The sequence below is a fragment of the Anomaloglossus baeobatrachus genome, unplaced genomic scaffold (genome assembly GCF_048569485.1).
Source record: "Anomaloglossus baeobatrachus isolate aAnoBae1 unplaced genomic scaffold, aAnoBae1.hap1 Scaffold_847, whole genome shotgun sequence".
In the NCBI taxonomy this organism is placed as follows: domain Eukaryota; kingdom Metazoa; phylum Chordata; class Amphibia; order Anura; family Aromobatidae; genus Anomaloglossus; species Anomaloglossus baeobatrachus.
The window spans coordinates 17,916-35,727 of record NW_027445236.1 but is presented as its reverse complement, the minus strand read 5'-3'; the positions used below and the strand labels follow the sequence as shown (position 1 = coordinate 35,727).

Genomic DNA, 17,812 nt, shown 5'->3' with positions numbered 1-17,812 from the left:
AGTAGAAGATCATCGGAGGACTTTACAAGGTGAAGGGTGGCTTCCAAATACATGCACGCCTCTTCCAAGCAAAGCCTTTACATATCTACGGAGAAGACAAAAAACTCTCTGTTGATTTGTGCTTACGTTTTGATCTCCTCACTCCTCAGGTACAACGGAGGAGACCTTTCTAGAAGAGCTGTTTGTAGGTGGACGGAACGAGCATAGCTGGGCTGTGTTTACCAGCCCGATGAACCTTCCGATAGAATGCGCAAAACTCCTTCGAGCCGGAAATGAACCAGCGACCTAAGGATTGCTAACTTTCTTCTACAGTCCTCCACTTTACCAGCTGAGCTATCGAAGGCTCGTTTTGGCCTTGATCGAAAGCCTCCTAGTTTTAGCTGTTGGAGTTTTGAGCATGAGGTAAAAAGACAATCACTGCTACCATGTGAAAAATAACTCTTGGAGAATGCGGGCATCGATCCCGCTGCCTCTCGCATGCAAAGCGAGCGCTCTACCACTTGAGCTAATCCCCCTGGCATGACAGGTTTGCCTTTAGTTTCTTGCCACACTTCACGGTGATTTTCTCATCATGTCAGGTATGAAGCTGCAATGCTATATGGCAATTTTTATGTAAGAATAGCTTGCTTTTTTTTTTTAAAGTGTGAGTTCCATTTTACCATAGTAGAAGATCATCGGAGGAGTTTAAAAGGTGAAGGGTGGCTTACAAATACATGCACACCTCTTCCAAGCAAACCCTTTACATATCTACGAAGAACCGAGGGGTAAGCAATAAAAAACCCCTTAATAGTTTGGAGACGAAAGTTGCAATGTAGCACAATATCAGTCTTATCGAAGAAATATAATGATGACCTGTATAAAAAGAATCAATTAGCAGAGGATGGTTTCGATCCATCGACCTCTGGGTTATGGGCCCAGCACGCTTCCGCTGCGCCACTCTGCTGCCGGTGGTCTGTTCGTTGAGAAGGTCTATTTATTGACTGACTTTTCAAAAGTGGCTAAAATGTATTTGGTCTTTGTGATGGAATCCATCAGCAGGAGCTTATTGTCGGCGCCTCGAGTCCTCCTGAGCATCAGCAATTGTCTCTTTGTTTTTGCTGATTTCTTTTTGTCATATTATGTTAAAAAGTTGATCTGAGAAACCTGTGCCCGGCCTGCCTGGCTGAGAGTTCCTGTAGAAAGATCTGTTTGCGTCTCTGTGGCGCAATTGGTTAGCGCGTTCGGCTGTTAACCGAAAGGATGGTGGTTCAAGCCCACCCAGGGACGATGGTCTTTTTTGCTTAAGTAGCAGCCTATGTACGAGTGAAGAAGGTTCCACGTCGTCTTTCAATTGCTCTCCCGACAAATAACTCTGTTGCTCGCTGCCTACGTTTTGAACTCCCGAGTTAGAATGGAGGAGACCTTTGGAAAAGAGCTCTTTGTATGTGGACGGAAGCAGCTTAGCTGGGCTGTGTTTATTCAGGGGCAATGGTCTCTTTGGCTCGAGTAGCATACTAGGGGTGTAAAAGGTTCCACGTTAGCTTTCGGCGGAGCTGCTCTCCCAACAAAAAACTCTCTGTTGCTTTGTGCTTACGTTTTGAACTCCTCAGGTAGAACGGAGGAGACCCTTCTAGAAGAGCTGTTTGTAGGTGGACAGATGGAGCATAGCTGGGCTGTGTTTACTAGCAGGATGAGCCCTCCGATAGAATTTGCAAACATCCTTCGAGCTGGAAATGAACCAGCAACCCAAGGATTTGCTAATTTACTTCTACAGTCTTTGGCTCTACCAGCTGACCTATTGAAGGCTTGTCTTGGCCTTGGTTGAAAGCCTCCTAGTTTTAGCTGTTGGAGTTTTGAGCATGAGGTGAAAAGGAAATCACTGCTACCATGTGAAAAAAATCAGCTTTGGAGAATGCGGGCATCGATCCCGCTACCTCTCACATGCGAAGCGAGCGCTCTACCACTTGAGCTAATTCCCCTGGCGTGACATTTGTGCTTTTAGTTTCTTGCCACACTTCATAGGGATTTTCTTATCATGTCAGGTGAGAAGCTGCATTGTTATATGGTATTTTTTTTCTGTAAGAAATCTTTTTTTTTTTTTTTTTTTTTTTTTTTTTTTAAGTGTGAGTTCCATGTTGCCATAGTAGAAGATCATCGGAGGACTTTACAAGGTGAAGGGTGGCTTCCAAATACATGCACGCCTCTTCCAAGCAAAGCCTTTACATATCTACGGAGAAGACAAAAAACTCTCTGTTGATTTGTGCTTACGTTTTGATCTCCTCACTCCTCAGGTACAACGGAGGAGACCTTTCTAGAAGAGCTGTTTGTAGGTGGACGGAACGAGCATAGCTGGGCTGTGTTTACCAGCCCGATGAACCTTCCGATAGAATGCGCAAAACTCCTTCGAGCCGGAAATGAACCAGCGACCTAAGGATTGCTAACTTTCTTCTACAGTCCTCCACTTTACCAGCTGAGCTATCGAAGGCTCGTTTTGGCCTTGATCGAAAGCCTCCTAGTTTTAGCTGTTGGAGTTTTGAGCATGAGGTAAAAAGACAATCACTGCTACCATGTGAAAAATAACTCTTGGAGAATGCGGGCATCGATCCCGCTGCCTCTCGCATGCAAAGCGAGCGCTCTACCACTTGAGCTAATCCCCCTGGCATGACAGGTTTGCCTTTAGTTTCTTGCCACACTTCACGGTGATTTTCTCATCATGTCAGGTATGAAGCTGCAATGCTATATGGCAATTTTTATGTAAGAATAGCTTGCTTTTTTTTTTTAAAGTGTGAGTTCCATTTTACCATAGTAGAAGATCATCGGAGGAGTTTAAAAGGTGAAGGGTGGCTTACAAATACATGCACACCTCTTCCAAGCAAACCCTTTACATATCTACGAAGAACCGAGGGGTAAGCAATAAAAAACCCCTTAATAGTTTGGAGACGAAAGTTGCAATGTAGCACAATATCAGTCTTATCGAAGAAATATAATGATGACCTGTATAAAAAGAATCAATTAGCAGAGGATGGTTTCGATCCATCGACCTCTGGGTTATGGGCCCAGCACGCTTCCGCTGCGCCACTCTGCTGCCGGTGGTCTGTTCGTTGAGAAGGTCTATTTATTGACTGACTTTTCAAAAGTGGCTAAAATGTATTTGGTCTTTGTGATGGAATCCATCAGCAGGAGCTTATTGTCGGCGCCTCGAGTCCTCCTGAGCATCAGCAATTGTCTCTTTGTTTTTGCTGATTTCTTTTTGTCATATTATGTTAAAAAGTTGATCTGAGAAACCTGTGCCCGGCCTGCCTGGCTGAGAGTTCCTGTAGAAAGATCTGTTTGCGTCTCTGTGGCGCAATTGGTTAGCGCGTTCGGCTGTTAACCGAAAGGATGGTGGTTCAAGCCCACCCAGGGACGATGGTCTTTTTTGCTTAAGTAGCAGCCTATGTACGAGTGAAGAAGGTTCCACGTCGTCTTTCAATTGCTCTCCCGACAAATAACTCTGTTGCTCGCTGCCTACGTTTTGAACTCCCGAGTTAGAATGGAGGAGACCTTTGGAAAAGAGCTCTTTGTATGTGGACGGAAGCAGCTTAGCTGGGCTGTGTTTATTCAGGGGCAATGGTCTCTTTGGCTCGAGTAGCATACTAGGGGTGTAAAAGGTTCCACGTTAGCTTTCGGCGGAGCTGCTCTCCCAACAAAAAACTCTCTGTTGCTTTGTGCTTACGTTTTGAACTCCTCAGGTAGAACGGAGGAGACCCTTCTAGAAGAGCTGTTTGTAGGTGGACAGATGGAGCATAGCTGGGCTGTGTTTACTAGCAGGATGAGCCCTCCGATAGAATTCGCAAACATCCTTCGAGCTGGAAATGAACCAGCAACCCAAGGATTTGCTAATTTACTTCTACAGTCTTTGGCTCTACCAGCTGACCTATTGAAGGCTTGTCTTGGCCTTGGTTGAAAGCCTCCTAGTTTTAGCTGTTGGAGTTTTGAGCATGAGGTGAAAAGGAAATCACTGCTACCATGTGAAAAAAATCAGCTTTGGAGAATGCGGGCATCGATCCCGCTACCTCTCACATGCGAAGCGAGCGCTCTACCACTTGAGCTAATTCCCCTGGCGTGACATTTGTGCTTTTAGTTTCTTGCCACACTTCATAGGGATTTTCTTATCATGTCAGGTGAGAAGCTGCATTGTTATATGGTATTTTTTTTCTGTAAGAAATCTTTTTTTTTTTTTTTTTTTTTTTTTTTTAAGTGTGAGTTCCATGTTGCCATAGTAGAAGATCATCGGAGGACTTTACAAGGTGAAGGGTGGCTTCCAAATACATGCACGCCTCTTCCAAGCAAAGCCTTTACATATCTACGGAGAAGACAAAAAACTCTCTGTTGATTTGTGCTTACGTTTTGATCTCCTCACTCCTCAGGTACAACGGAGGAGACCTTTCTAGAAGAGCTGTTTGTAGGTGGACGGAACGAGCATAGCTGGGCTGTGTTTACCAGCCCGATGAACCTTCCGATAGAATGCGCAAAACTCCTTCGAGCCGGAAATGAACCAGCGACCTAAGGATTGCTAACTTTCTTCTACAGTCCTCCACTTTACCAGCTGAGCTATCGAAGGCTCGTTTTGGCCTTGATCGAAAGCCTCCTAGTTTTAGCTGTTGGAGTTTTGAGCATGAGGTAAAAAGACAATCACTGCTACCATGTGAAAAATAACTCTTGGAGAATGCGGGCATCGATCCCGCTGCCTCTCGCATGCAAAGCGAGCGCTCTACCACTTGAGCTAATCCCCCTGGCATGACAGGTTTGCCTTTAGTTTCTTGCCACACTTCACGGTGATTTTCTCATCATGTCAGGTATGAAGCTGCAATGCTATATGGCAATTTTTATGTAAGAATAGCTTGCTTTTTTTTTTTAAAGTGTGAGTTCCATTTTACCATAGTAGAAGATCATCGGAGGAGTTTAAAAGGTGAAGGGTGGCTTACAAATACATGCACACCTCTTCCAAGCAAACCCTTTACATATCTACGAAGAACCGAGGGGTAAGCAATAAAAAACCCCTTAATAGTTTGGAGACGAAAGTTGCAATGTAGCACAATATCAGTCTTATCGAAGAAATATAATGATGACCTGTATAAAAAGAATCAATTAGCAGAGGATGGTTTCGATCCATCGACCTCTGGGTTATGGGCCCAGCACGCTTCCGCTGCGCCACTCTGCTGCCGGTGGTCTGTTCGTTGAGAAGGTCTATTTATTGACTGACTTTTCAAAAGTGGCTAAAATGTATTTGGTCTTTGTGATGGAATCCATCAGCAGGAGCTTATTGTCGGCGCCTCGAGTCCTCCTGAGCATCAGCAATTGTCTCTTTGTTTTTGCTGATTTCTTTTTGTCATATTATGTTAAAAAGTTGATCTGAGAAACCTGTGCCCGGCCTGCCTGGCTGAGAGTTCCTGTAGAAAGATCTGTTTGCGTCTCTGTGGCGCAATTGGTTAGCGCGTTCGGCTGTTAACCGAAAGGATGGTGGTTCAAGCCCACCCAGGGACGATGGTCTTTTTTGCTTAAGTAGCAGCCTATGTACGAGTGAAGAAGGTTCCACGTCGTCTTTCAATTGCTCTCCCGACAAATAACTCTGTTGCTCGCTGCCTACGTTTTGAACTCCCGAGTTAGAATGGAGGAGACCTTTGGAAAAGAGCTCTTTGTATGTGGACGGAAGCAGCTTAGCTGGGCTGTGTTTATTCAGGGGCAATGGTCTCTTTGGCTCGAGTAGCATACTAGGGGTGTAAAAGGTTCCACGTTAGCTTTCGGCGGAGCTGCTCTCCCAACAAAAAACTCTCTGTTGCTTTGTGCTTACGTTTTGAACTCCTCAGGTAGAACGGAGGAGACCCTTCTAGAAGAGCTGTTTGTAGGTGGACAGATGGAGCATAGCTGGGCTGTGTTTACTAGCAGGATGAGCCCTCCGATAGAATTCGCAAACATCCTTCGAGCTGGAAATGAACCAGCAACCCAAGGATTTGCTAATTTACTTCTACAGTCTTCGGCTCTACCAGCTGACCTATTGAAGGCTTGTCTTGGCCTTGGTTGAAAGCCTCCTAGTTTTAGCTGTTGGAGTTTTGAGCATGAGGTGAAAAGGAAATCACTGCTACCATGTGAAAAAAATCAGCTTTGGAGAATGCGGGCATCGATCCCGCTACCTCTCACATGCGAAGCGAGCGCTCTACCACTTGAGCTAATTCCCCTGGCGTGACATTTGTGCTTTTAGTTTCTTGCCACACTTCATAGGGATTTTCTTATCATGTCAGGTGAGAAGCTGCATTGTTATATGGTATTTTTTTTCTGTAAGAAATCTTTTTTTTTTTTTTTTTTTTTTTTTTTTTAAGTGTGAGTTCCATGTTGCCATAGTAGAAGATCATCGGAGGACTTTACAAGGTGAAGGGTGGCTTCCAAATACATGCACGCCTCTTCCAAGCAAAGCCTTTACATATCTACGGAGAAGACAAAAAACTCTCTGTTGATTTGTGCTTACGTTTTGATCTCCTCACTCCTCAGGTACAACGGAGGAGACCTTTCTAGAAGAGCTGTTTGTAGGTGGACGGAACGAGCATAGCTGGGCTGTGTTTACCAGCCCGATGAACCTTCCGATAGAATGCGCAAAACTCCTTCGAGCCGGAAATGAACCAGCGACCTAAGGATTGCTAACTTTCTTCTACAGTCCTCCACTTTACCAGCTGAGCTATCGAAGGCTCGTTTTGGCCTTGATCGAAAGCCTCCTAGTTTTAGCTGTTGGAGTTTTGAGCATGAGGTAAAAAGACAATCACTGCTACCATGTGAAAAATAACTCTTGGAGAATGCGGGCATCGATCCCGCTGCCTCTCGCATGCAAAGCGAGCGCTCTACCACTTGAGCTAATCCCCCTGGCATGACAGGTTTGCCTTTAGTTTCTTGCCACACTTCACGGTGATTTTCTCATCATGTCAGGTATGAAGCTGCAATGCTATATGGCAATTTTTATGTAAGAATAGCTTGCTTTTTTTTTTTAAAGTGTGAGTTCCATTTTACCATAGTAGAAGATCATCGGAGGAGTTTAAAAGGTGAAGGGTGGCTTACAAATACATGCACACCTCTTCCAAGCAAACCCTTTACATATCTACGAAGAATCGAGGGGTAAGCAATAAAAAACCCCTTAATAGTTTGGAGACGAAAGTTGCAATGTAGCACAATATCAGTCTTATCGAAGAAATATAATGATGACCTGTATAAAAAGAATCAATTAGCAGAGGATGGTTTCGATCCATCGACCTCTGGGTTATGGGCCCAGCACGCTTCCGCTGCGCCACTCTGCTGCCGGTGGTCTGTTCGTTGAGAAGGTCTATTTATTGACTGACTTTTCAAAAGTGGCTAAAATGTATTTGGTCTTTGTGATGGAATCCATCAGCAGGAGCTTATTGTCGGCGCCTCGAGTCCTCCTGAGCATCAGCAATTGTCTCTTTGTTTTTGCTGATTTCTTTTTGTCATATTATGTTAAAAAGTTGATCTGAGAAACCTGTGCCCGGCCTGCCTGGCTGAGAGTTCCTGTAGAAAGATCTGTTTGCGTCTCTGTGGCGCAATTGGTTAGCGCGTTCGGCTGTTAACCGAAAGGATGGTGGTTCAAGCCCACCCAGGGACGATGGTCTTTTTTGCTTAAGTAGCAGCCTATGTACGAGTGAAGAAGGTTCCACGTCGTCTTTCAATTGCTCTCCCGACAAATAACTCTGTTGCTCGCTGCCTACGTTTTGAACTCCCGAGTTAGAATGGAGGAGACCTTTGGAAAAGAGCTCTTTGTATGTGGACGGAAGCAGCTTAGCTGGGCTGTGTTTATTCAGGGGCAATGGTCTCTTTGGCTCGAGTAGCATACTAGGGGTGTAAAAGGTTCCACGTTAGCTTTCGGCGGAGCTGCTCTCCCAACAAAAAACTCTCTGTTGCTTTGTGCTTACGTTTTGAACTCCTCAGGTAGAACGGAGGAGACCCTTCTAGAAGAGCTGTTTGTAGGTGGACAGATGGAGCATAGCTGGGCTGTGTTTACTAGCTGGATGAGCCCTCCGATAGAATTTGCAAACATCCTTCGAGCTGGAAATGAACCAGCAACCCAAGGATTTGCTAATTTACTTCTACAGTCTTTGGCTCTACCAGCTGACCTATTGAAGGCTTGTCTTGGCCTTGGTTGAAAGCCTCCTAGTTTTAGCTGTTGGAGTTTTGAGCATGAGGTGAAAAGGAAATCACTGCTACCATGTGAAAAAAATCAGCTTTGGAGAATGCGGGCATCGATCCCGCTACCTCTCACATGCGAAGCGAGCGCTCTACCACTTGAGCTAATTCCCCTGGCGTGACATTTGTGCTTTTAGTTTCTTGCCACACTTCATAGGGATTTTCTTATCATGTCAGGTGAGAAGCTGCATTGTTATATGGTATTTTTTTTCTGTAAGAAATCTTTTTTTTTTTTTTTTTTTTTTTTTTTTTTTAAGTGTGAGTTCCATGTTGCCATAGTAGAAGATCATCGGAGGACTTTACAAGGTGAAGGGTGGCTTCCAAATACATGCACGCCTCTTCCAAGCAAAGCCTTTACATATCTACGGAGAAGACAAAAAACTCTCTGTTGATTTGTGCTTACGTTTTGATCTCCTCACTCCTCAGGTACAACGGAGGAGACCTTTCTAGAAGAGCTGTTTGTAGGTGGACGGAACGAGCATAGCTGGGCTGTGTTTACCAGCCCGATGAACCTTCCGATAGAATGCGCAAAACTCCTTCGAGCCGGAAATGAACCAGCGACCTAAGGATTGCTAACTTTCTTCTACAGTCCTCCACTTTACCAGCTGAGCTATCGAAGGCTCGTTTTGGCCTTGATCGAAAGCCTCCTAGTTTTAGCTGTTGGAGTTTTGAGCATGAGGTAAAAAGACAATCACTGCTACCATGTGAAAAATAACTCTTGGAGAATGCGGGCATCGATCCCGCTGCCTCTCGCATGCAAAGCGAGCGCTCTACCACTTGAGCTAATCCCCCTGGCATGACAGGTTTGCCTTTAGTTTCTTGCCACACTTCACGGTGATTTTCTCATCATGTCAGGTATGAAGCTGCAATGCTATATGGCAATTTTTATGTAAGAATAGCTTGCTTTTTTTTTTTAAAGTGTGAGTTCCATTTTACCATAGTAGAAGATCATCGGAGGAGTTTAAAAGGTGAAGGGTGGCTTACAAATACATGCACACCTCTTCCAAGCAAACCCTTTACATATCTACGAAGAACCGAGGGGTAAGCAATAAAAAACCCCTTAATAGTTTGGAGACGAAAGTTGCAATGTAGCACAATATCAGTCTTATCGAAGAAATATAATGATGACCTGTATAAAAAGAATCAATTAGCAGAGGATGGTTTCGATCCATCGACCTCTGGGTTATGGGCCCAGCACGCTTCCGCTGCGCCACTCTGCTGCCGGTGGTCTGTTCGTTGAGAAGGTCTATTTATTGACTGACTTTTCAAAAGTGGCTAAAATGTATTTGGTCTTTGTGATGGAATCCATCAGCAGGAGCTTATTGTCGGCGCCTCGAGTCCTCCTGAGCATCAGCAATTGTCTCTTTGTTTTTGCTGATTTCTTTTTGTCATATTATGTTAAAAAGTTGATCTGAGAAACCTGTGCCCGGCCTGCCTGGCTGAGAGTTCCTGTAGAAAGATCTGTTTGCGTCTCTGTGGCGCAATTGGTTAGCGCGTTCGGCTGTTAACCGAAAGGATGGTGGTTCAAGCCCACCCAGGGACGATGGTCTTTTTTGCTTAAGTAGCAGCCTATGTACGAGTGAAGAAGGTTCCACGTCGTCTTTCAATTGCTCTCCCGACAAATAACTCTGTTGCTCGCTGCCTACGTTTTGAACTCCCGAGTTAGAATGGAGGAGACCTTTGGAAAAGAGCTCTTTGTATGTGGACGGAAGCAGCTTAGCTGGGCTGTGTTTATTCAGGGGCAATGGTCTCTTTGGCTCGAGTAGCATACTAGGGGTGTAAAAGGTTCCACGTTAGCTTTCGGCGGAGCTGCTCTCCCAACAAAAAACTCTCTGTTGCTTTGTGCTTACGTTTTGAACTCCTCAGGTAGAACGGAGGAGACCCTTCTAGAAGAGCTGTTTGTAGGTGGACAGATGGAGCATAGCTGGGCTGTGTTTACTAGCAGGATGAGCCCTCCGATAGAATTCGCAAACATCCTTCGAGCTGGAAATGAACCAGCAACCCAAGGATTTGCTAATTTACTTCTACAGTCTTTGGCTCTACCAGCTGACCTATTGAAGGCTTGTCTTGGCCTTGGTTGAAAGCCTCCTAGTTTTAGCTGTTGGAGTTTTGAGCATGAGGTGAAAAGGAAATCACTGCTACCATGTGAAAAAAATCAGCTTTGGAGAATGCGGGCATCGATCCCGCTACCTCTCACATGCGAAGCGAGCGCTCTACCACTTGAGCTAATTCCCCTGGCGTGACATTTGTGCTTTTAGTTTCTTGCCACACTTCATAGGGATTTTCTTATCATGTCAGGTGAGAAGCTGCATTGTTATATGGTATTTTTTTTCTGTAAGAAATCTTTTTTTTTTTTTTTTTTTTTTTTTTTTTTTAAGTGTGAGTTCCATGTTGCCATAGTAGAAGATCATCGGAGGACTTTACAAGGTGAAGGGTGGCTTCCAAATACATGCACGCCTCTTCCAAGCAAAGCCTTTACATATCTACGGAGAAGACAAAAAACTCTCTGTTGATTTGTGCTTACGTTTTGATCTCCTCACTCCTCAGGTACAACGGAGGAGACCTTTCTAGAAGAGCTGTTTGTAGGTGGACGGAACGAGCATAGCTGGGCTGTGTTTACCAGCCCGATGAACCTTCCGATAGAATGCGCAAAACTCCTTCGAGCCGGAAATGAACCAGCGACCTAAGGATTGCTAACTTTCTTCTACAGTCCTCCACTTTACCAGCTGAGCTATCGAAGGCTCGTTTTGGCCTTGATCGAAAGCCTCCTAGTTTTAGCTGTTGGAGTTTTGAGCATGAGGTAAAAAGACAATCACTGCTACCATGTGAAAAATAACTCTTGGAGAATGCGGGCATCGATCCCGCTGCCTCTCGCATGCAAAGCGAGCGCTCTACCACTTGAGCTAATCCCCCTGGCATGACAGGTTTGCCTTTAGTTTCTTGCCACACTTCACGGTGATTTTCTCATCATGTCAGGTATGAAGCTGCAATGCTATATGGCAATTTTTATGTAAGAATAGCTTGCTTTTTTTTTTTAAAGTGTGAGTTCCATTTTACCATAGTAGAAGATCATCGGAGGAGTTTAAAAGGTGAAGGGTGGCTTACAAATACATGCACACCTCTTCCAAGCAAACCCTTTACATATCTACGAAGAACCGAGGGGTAAGCAATAAAAAACCCCTTAATAGTTTGGAGACGAAAGTTGCAATGTAGCACAATATCAGTCTTATCGAAGAAATATAATGATGACCTGTATAAAAAGAATCAATTAGCAGAGGATGGTTTCGATCCATCGACCTCTGGGTTATGGGCCCAGCACGCTTCCGCTGCGCCACTCTGCTGCCGGTGGTCTGTTCGTTGAGAAGGTCTATTTATTGACTGACTTTTCAAAAGTGGCTAAAATGTATTTGGTCTTTGTGATGGAATCCATCAGCAGGAGCTTATTGTCGGCGCCTCGAGTCCTCCTGAGCATCAGCAATTGTCTCTTTGTTTTTGCTGATTTCTTTTTGTCATATTATGTTAAAAAGTTGATCTGAGAAACCTGTGCCCGGCCTGCCTGGCTGAGAGTTCCTGTAGAAAGATCTGTTTGCGTCTCTGTGGCGCAATTGGTTAGCGCGTTCGGCTGTTAACCGAAAGGATGGTGGTTCAAGCCCACCCAGGGACGATGGTCTTTTTTGCTTAAGTAGCAGCCTATGTACGAGTGAAGAAGGTTCCACGTCGTCTTTCAATTGCTCTCCCGACAAATAACTCTGTTGCTCGCTGCCTACGTTTTGAACTCCCGAGTTAGAATGGAGGAGACCTTTGGAAAAGAGCTCTTTGTATGTGGACGGAAGCAGCTTAGCTGGGCTGTGTTTATTCAGGGGCAATGGTCTCTTTGGCTCGAGTAGCATACTAGGGGTGTAAAAGGTTCCACGTTAGCTTTCGGCGGAGCTGCTCTCCCAACAAAAAACTCTCTGTTGCTTTGTGCTTACGTTTTGAACTCCTCAGGTAGAACGGAGGAGACCCTTCTAGAAGAGCTGTTTGTAGGTGGACAGATGGAGCATAGCTGGGCTGTGTTTACTAGCAGGATGAGCCCTCCGATAGAATTCGCAAACATCCTTCGAGCTGGAAATGAACCAGCAACCCAAGGATTTGCTAATTTACTTCTACAGTCTTTGGCTCTACCAGCTGACCTATTGAAGGCTTGTCTTGGCCTTGGTTGAAAGCCTCCTAGTTTTAGCTGTTGGAGTTTTGAGCATGAGGTGAAAAGGAAATCACTGCTACCATGTGAAAAAAATCAGCTTTGGAGAATGCGGGCATCGATCCCGCTACCTCTCACATGCGAAGCGAGCGCTCTACCACTTGAGCTAATTCCCCTGGCGTGACATTTGTGCTTTTAGTTTCTTGCCACACTTCATAGGGATTTTCTTATCATGTCAGGTGAGAAGCTGCATTGTTATATGGTATTTTTTTTCTGTAAGAAATCTTTTTTTTTTTTTTTTTTTTTTTTTTTTTAAGTGTGAGTTCCATGTTGCCATAGTAGAAGATCATCGGAGGACTTTACAAGGTGAAGGGTGGCTTCCAAATACATGCACGCCTCTTCCAAGCAAAGCCTTTACATATCTACGGAGAAGACAAAAAACTCTCTGTTGATTTGTGCTTACGTTTTGATCTCCTCACTCCTCAGGTACAACGGAGGAGACCTTTCTAGAAGAGCTGTTTGTAGGTGGACGGAACGAGCATAGCTGGGCTGTGTTTACCAGCCCGATGAACCTTCCGATAGAATGCGCAAAACTCCTTCGAGCCGGAAATGAACCAGCGACCTAAGGATTGCTAACTTTCTTCTACAGTCCTCCACTTTACCAGCTGAGCTATCGAAGGCTCGTTTTGGCCTTGATCGAAAGCCTCCTAGTTTTAGCTGTTGGAGTTTTGAGCATGAGGTAAAAAGACAATCACTGCTACCATGTGAAAAATAACTCTTGGAGAATGCGGGCATCGATCCCGCTGCCTCTCGCATGCAAAGCGAGCGCTCTACCACTTGAGCTAATCCCCCTGGCATGACAGGTTTGCCTTTAGTTTCTTGCCACACTTCACGGTGATTTTCTCATCATGTCAGGTATGAAGCTGCAATGCTATATGGCAATTTTTATGTAAGAATAGCTTGCTTTTTTTTTTTAAAGTGTGAGTTCCATTTTACCATAGTAGAAGATCATCGGAGGAGTTTAAAAGGTGAAGGGTGGCTTACAAATACATGCACACCTCTTCCAAGCAAACCCTTTACATATCTACGAAGAACCGAGGGGTAAGCAATAAAAAACCCCTTAATAGTTTGGAGACGAAAGTTGCAATGTAGCACAATATCAGTCTTATCGAAGAAATATAATGATGACCTGTATAAAAAGAATCAATTAGCAGAGGATGGTTTCGATCCATCGACCTCTGGGTTATGGGCCCAGCACGCTTCCGCTGCGCCACTCTGCTGCCGGTGGTCTGTTCGTTGAGAAGGTCTATTTATTGACTGACTTTTCAAAAGTGGCTAAAATGTATTTGGTCTTTGTGATGGAATCCATCAGCAGGAGCTTATTGTCGGCGCCTCGAGTCCTCCTGAGCATCAGCAATTGTCTCTTTGTTTTTGCTGATTTCTTTTTGTCATATTATGTTAAAAAGTTGATCTGAGAAACCTGTGCCCGGCCTGCCTGGCTGAGAGTTCCTGTAGAAAGATCTGTTTGCGTCTCTGTGGCGCAATTGGTTAGCGCGTTCGGCTGTTAACCGAAAGGATGGTGGTTCAAGCCCACCCAGGGACGATGGTCTTTTTTGCTTAAGTAGCAGCCTATGTACGAGTGAAGAAGGTTCCACGTCGTCTTTCAATTGCTCTCCCGACAAATAACTCTGTTGCTCGCTGCCTACGTTTTGAACTCCCGAGTTAGAATGGAGGAGACCTTTGGAAAAGAGCTCTTTGTATGTGGACGGAAGCAGCTTAGCTGGGCTGTGTTTATTCAGGGGCAATGGTCTCTTTGGCTCGAGTAGCATACTAGGGGTGTAAAAGGTTCCACGTTAGCTTTCGGCGGAGCTGCTCTCCCAACAAAAAACTCTCTGTTGCTTTGTGCTTACGTTTTGAACTCCTCAGGTAGAACGGAGGAGACCCTTCTAGAAGAGCTGTTTGTAGGTGGACAGATGGAGCATAGCTGGGCTGTGTTTACTAGCAGGATGAGCCCTCCGATAGAATTCGCAAACATCCTTCGAGCTGGAAATGAACCAGCAACCCAAGGATTTGCTAATTTACTTCTACAGTCTTTGGCTCTACCAGCTGACCTATTGAAGGCTTGTCTTGGCCTTGGTTGAAAGCCTCCTAGTTTTAGCTGTTGGAGTTTTGAGCATGAGGTGAAAAGGAAATCACTGCTACCATGTGAAAAAAATCAGCTTTGGAGAATGCGGGCATCGATCCCGCTACCTCTCACATGCGAAGCGAGCGCTCTACCACTTGAGCTAATTCCCCTGGCGTGACATTTGTGCTTTTAGTTTCTTGCCACACTTCATAGGGATTTTCTTATCATGTCAGGTGAGAAGCTGCATTGTTATATGGTATTTTTTTTCTGTAAGAAATCTTTTTTTTTTTTTTTTTTTTTTTTTTTTTAAGTGTGAGTTCCATGTTGCCATAGTAGAAGATCATCGGAGGACTTTACAAGGTGAAGGGTGGCTTCCAAATACATGCACGCCTCTTCCAAGCAAAGCCTTTACATATCTACGGAGAAGACAAAAAACTCTCTGTTGATTTGTGCTTACGTTTTGATCTCCTCACTCCTCAGGTACAACGGAGGAGACCTTTCTAGAAGAGCTGTTTGTAGGTGGACGGAACGAGCATAGCTGGGCTGTGTTTACCAGCCCGATGAACCTTCCGATAGAATGCGCAAAACTCCTTCGAGCCGGAAATGAACCAGCGACCTAAGGATTGCTAACTTTCTTCTACAGTCCTCCACTTTACCAGCTGAGCTATCGAAGGCTCGTTTTGGCCTTGATCGAAAGCCTCCTAGTTTTAGCTGTTGGAGTTTTGAGCATGAGGTAAAAAGACAATCACTGCTACCATGTGAAAAATAACTCTTGGAGAATGCGGGCATCGATCCCGCTGCCTCTCGCATGCAAAGCGAGCGCTCTACCACTTGAGCTAATCCCCCTGGCATGACAGGTTTGCCTTTAGTTTCTTGCCACACTTCACGGTGATTTTCTCATCATGTCAGGTATGAAGCTGCAATGCTATATGGCAATTTTTATGTAAGAATAGCTTGCTTTTTTTTTTTAAAGTGTGAGTTCCATTTTACCATAGTAGAAGATCATCGGAGGAGTTTAAAAGGTGAAGGGTGGCTTACAAATACATGCACACCTCTTCCAAGCAAACCCTTTACATATCTACGAAGAACCGAGGGGTAAGCAATAAAAAACCCCTTAATAGTTTGGAGACGAAAGTTGCAATGTAGCACAATATCAGTCTTATCGAAGAAATATAATGATGACCTGTATAAAAAGAATCAATTAGCAGAGGATGGTTTCGATCCATCGACCTCTGGGTTATGGGCCCAGCACGCTTCCGCTGCGCCACTCTGCTGCCGGTGGTCTGTTCGTTGAGAAGGTCTATTTATTGACTGACTTTTCAAAAGTGGCTAAAATGTATTTGGTCTTTGTGATGGAATCCATCAGCAGGAGCTTATTGTCGGCGCCTCGAGTCCTCCTGAGCATCAGCAATTGTCTCTTTGTTTTTGCTGATTTCTTTTTGTCATATTATGTTAAAAAGTTGATCTGAGAAACCTGTGCCCGGCCTGCCTGGCTGAGAGTTCCTGTAGAAAGATCTGTTTGCGTCTCTGTGGCGCAATTGGTTAGCGCGTTCGGCTGTTAACCGAAAGGATGGTGGTTCAAGCCCACCCAGGGACGATGGTCTTTTTTGCTTAAGTAGCAGCCTATGTACGAGTGAAGAAGGTTCCACGTCGTCTTTCAATTGCTCTCCCGACAAATAACTCTGTTGCTCGCTGCCTACGTTTTGAACTCCCGAGTTAGAATGGAGGAGACCTTTGGAAAAGAGCTCTTTGTATGTGGACGGAAGCAGCTTAGCTGGGCTGTGTTTATTCAGGGGCAATGGTCTCTTTGGCTCGAGTAGCATACTAGGGGTGTAAAAGGTTCCACGTTAGCTTTCGGCGGAGCTGCTCTCCCAACAAAAAACTCTCTGTTGCTTTGTGCTTACGTTTTGAACTCCTCAGGTAGAACGGAGGAGACCCTTCTAGAAGAGCTGTTTGTAGGTGGACAGATGGAGCATAGCTGGGCTGTGTTTACTAGCAGGATGAGCCCTCCGATAGAATTTGCAAACATCCTTCGAGCTGGAAATGAACCAGCAACCCAAGGATTTGCTAATTTACTTCTACAGTCTTTGGCTCTACCAGCTGACCTATTGAAGGCTTGTCTTGGCCTTGGTTGAAAGCCTCCTAGTTTTAGCTGTTGGAGTTTTGAGCATGAGGTGAAAAGGAAATCACTGCTACCATGTGAAAAAAATCAGCTTTGGAGAATGCGGGCATCGATCCCGCTACCTCTCACATGCGAAGCGAGCGCTCTACCACTTGAGCTAATTCCCCTGGCGTGACATTTGTGCTTTTAGTTTCTTGCCACACTTCATAGGGATTTTCTTATCATGTCAGGTGAGAAGCTGCATTGTTATATGGTATTTTTTTTCTGTAAGAAATCTTTTTTTTTTTTTTTTTTTTTTTTTTTTTTTAAGTGTGAGTTCCATGTTGCCATAGTAGAAGATCATCGGAGGACTTTACAAGGTGAAGGGTGGCTTCCAAATACATGCACGCCTCTTCCAAGCAAAGCCTTTACATATCTACGGAGAAGACAAAAAACTCTCTGTTGATTTGTGCTTACGTTTTGATCTCCTCACTCCTCAGGTACAACGGAGGAGACCTTTCTAGAAGAGCTGTTTGTAGGTGGACGGAACGAGCATAGCTGGGCTGTGTTTACCAGCCCGATGAACCTTCCGATAGAATGCGCAAAACTCCTTCGAGCCGGAAATGAACCAGCGACCTAAGGATTGCTAACTTTCTTCTACAGTCCTCCACTTTACCAGCTGAGCTATCGAAGGCTCGTTTTGGCCTTGATCGAAAGCCTCCTAGTTTTAGCTGTTGGAGTTTTGAGCATGAGGTAAAAAGACAATCACTGCTACCATGTGAAAAATAACTCTTGGAGAATGCGGGCATCGATCCCGCTGCCTCTCGCATGCAAAGCGAGCGCTCTACCACTTGAGCTAATCCCCCTGGCATGACAGGTTTGCCTTTAGTTTCTTGCCACACTTCACGGTGATTTTCTCATCATGTCAGGTATGAAGCTGCAATGCTATATGGCAATTTTTATGTAAGAATAGCTTGCTTTTTTTTTTTAAAGTGTGAGTTCCATTTTACCATAGTAGAAGATCATCGGAGGAGTTTAAAAGGTGAAGGGTGGCTTACAAATACATGCACACCTCTTCCAAGCAAACCCTTTACATATCTACGAAGAACCGAGGGGTAAGCAATAAAAAACCCCTTAATAGTTTGGAGACGAAAGTTGCAATGTAGCACAATATCAGTCTTATCGAAGAAATATAATGATGACC

At 44.7% G+C, this 17,812-nt stretch overlaps 25 non-coding genes across 25 annotated transcripts; 8 read left to right on the top strand and 17 right to left on the bottom strand.

Moving 5' to 3' along the window:
- Positions 1-442: 442 nt before the first annotated feature.
- Positions 443-515, bottom strand: TRNAA-UGC (transfer RNA alanine (anticodon UGC)). Its single transcript has one exon. It is a non-coding gene; the product is annotated as a tRNA-Ala (tRNA).
- Positions 516-1,192: 677 nt separating this feature from the next.
- Positions 1,193-1,266, top strand: TRNAN-GUU (transfer RNA asparagine (anticodon GUU)). Its single transcript has one exon. It is a non-coding gene; the product is annotated as a tRNA-Asn (tRNA).
- A 619-nt stretch (positions 1,267-1,885) lies between these two features.
- TRNAA-CGC (transfer RNA alanine (anticodon CGC)) lies at positions 1,886-1,958 on the bottom strand. The gene has a single exon. It is a non-coding gene; the product is annotated as a tRNA-Ala (tRNA).
- A 605-nt stretch (positions 1,959-2,563) lies between these two features.
- TRNAA-UGC (transfer RNA alanine (anticodon UGC)) lies at positions 2,564-2,636 on the bottom strand. Its single transcript has one exon. It is a non-coding gene; the product is annotated as a tRNA-Ala (tRNA).
- A 677-nt stretch (positions 2,637-3,313) lies between these two features.
- TRNAN-GUU (transfer RNA asparagine (anticodon GUU)) lies at positions 3,314-3,387 on the top strand. The gene has a single exon. It is a non-coding gene; the product is annotated as a tRNA-Asn (tRNA).
- Positions 3,388-4,006: 619 nt separating this feature from the next.
- Positions 4,007-4,079, bottom strand: TRNAA-CGC (transfer RNA alanine (anticodon CGC)). The gene has a single exon. It is a non-coding gene; the product is annotated as a tRNA-Ala (tRNA).
- Positions 4,080-4,681: 602 nt separating this feature from the next.
- On the bottom strand, positions 4,682-4,754 carry TRNAA-UGC (transfer RNA alanine (anticodon UGC)). The gene has a single exon. It is a non-coding gene; the product is annotated as a tRNA-Ala (tRNA).
- Positions 4,755-5,431: 677 nt separating this feature from the next.
- On the top strand, positions 5,432-5,505 carry TRNAN-GUU (transfer RNA asparagine (anticodon GUU)). The gene has a single exon. It is a non-coding gene; the product is annotated as a tRNA-Asn (tRNA).
- Positions 5,506-6,124: 619 nt separating this feature from the next.
- TRNAA-CGC (transfer RNA alanine (anticodon CGC)) lies at positions 6,125-6,197 on the bottom strand. The gene has a single exon. It is a non-coding gene; the product is annotated as a tRNA-Ala (tRNA).
- A 603-nt stretch (positions 6,198-6,800) lies between these two features.
- On the bottom strand, positions 6,801-6,873 carry TRNAA-UGC (transfer RNA alanine (anticodon UGC)). The gene has a single exon. It is a non-coding gene; the product is annotated as a tRNA-Ala (tRNA).
- A 677-nt stretch (positions 6,874-7,550) lies between these two features.
- On the top strand, positions 7,551-7,624 carry TRNAN-GUU (transfer RNA asparagine (anticodon GUU)). Its single transcript has one exon. It is a non-coding gene; the product is annotated as a tRNA-Asn (tRNA).
- A 619-nt stretch (positions 7,625-8,243) lies between these two features.
- On the bottom strand, positions 8,244-8,316 carry TRNAA-CGC (transfer RNA alanine (anticodon CGC)). Its single transcript has one exon. It is a non-coding gene; the product is annotated as a tRNA-Ala (tRNA).
- Positions 8,317-8,921: 605 nt separating this feature from the next.
- TRNAA-UGC (transfer RNA alanine (anticodon UGC)) lies at positions 8,922-8,994 on the bottom strand. Its single transcript has one exon. It is a non-coding gene; the product is annotated as a tRNA-Ala (tRNA).
- Positions 8,995-9,671: 677 nt separating this feature from the next.
- On the top strand, positions 9,672-9,745 carry TRNAN-GUU (transfer RNA asparagine (anticodon GUU)). Its single transcript has one exon. It is a non-coding gene; the product is annotated as a tRNA-Asn (tRNA).
- A 619-nt stretch (positions 9,746-10,364) lies between these two features.
- On the bottom strand, positions 10,365-10,437 carry TRNAA-CGC (transfer RNA alanine (anticodon CGC)). The gene has a single exon. It is a non-coding gene; the product is annotated as a tRNA-Ala (tRNA).
- A 605-nt stretch (positions 10,438-11,042) lies between these two features.
- On the bottom strand, positions 11,043-11,115 carry TRNAA-UGC (transfer RNA alanine (anticodon UGC)). The gene has a single exon. It is a non-coding gene; the product is annotated as a tRNA-Ala (tRNA).
- A 677-nt stretch (positions 11,116-11,792) lies between these two features.
- Positions 11,793-11,866, top strand: TRNAN-GUU (transfer RNA asparagine (anticodon GUU)). The gene has a single exon. It is a non-coding gene; the product is annotated as a tRNA-Asn (tRNA).
- Positions 11,867-12,485: 619 nt separating this feature from the next.
- TRNAA-CGC (transfer RNA alanine (anticodon CGC)) lies at positions 12,486-12,558 on the bottom strand. The gene has a single exon. It is a non-coding gene; the product is annotated as a tRNA-Ala (tRNA).
- A 603-nt stretch (positions 12,559-13,161) lies between these two features.
- On the bottom strand, positions 13,162-13,234 carry TRNAA-UGC (transfer RNA alanine (anticodon UGC)). Its single transcript has one exon. It is a non-coding gene; the product is annotated as a tRNA-Ala (tRNA).
- A 677-nt stretch (positions 13,235-13,911) lies between these two features.
- Positions 13,912-13,985, top strand: TRNAN-GUU (transfer RNA asparagine (anticodon GUU)). Its single transcript has one exon. It is a non-coding gene; the product is annotated as a tRNA-Asn (tRNA).
- A 619-nt stretch (positions 13,986-14,604) lies between these two features.
- On the bottom strand, positions 14,605-14,677 carry TRNAA-CGC (transfer RNA alanine (anticodon CGC)). The gene has a single exon. It is a non-coding gene; the product is annotated as a tRNA-Ala (tRNA).
- A 603-nt stretch (positions 14,678-15,280) lies between these two features.
- TRNAA-UGC (transfer RNA alanine (anticodon UGC)) lies at positions 15,281-15,353 on the bottom strand. Its single transcript has one exon. It is a non-coding gene; the product is annotated as a tRNA-Ala (tRNA).
- A 677-nt stretch (positions 15,354-16,030) lies between these two features.
- Positions 16,031-16,104, top strand: TRNAN-GUU (transfer RNA asparagine (anticodon GUU)). The gene has a single exon. It is a non-coding gene; the product is annotated as a tRNA-Asn (tRNA).
- Positions 16,105-16,723: 619 nt separating this feature from the next.
- Positions 16,724-16,796, bottom strand: TRNAA-CGC (transfer RNA alanine (anticodon CGC)). The gene has a single exon. It is a non-coding gene; the product is annotated as a tRNA-Ala (tRNA).
- A 605-nt stretch (positions 16,797-17,401) lies between these two features.
- On the bottom strand, positions 17,402-17,474 carry TRNAA-UGC (transfer RNA alanine (anticodon UGC)). Its single transcript has one exon. It is a non-coding gene; the product is annotated as a tRNA-Ala (tRNA).
- Between the last annotated feature and the right edge of the window lie 338 nt (positions 17,475-17,812).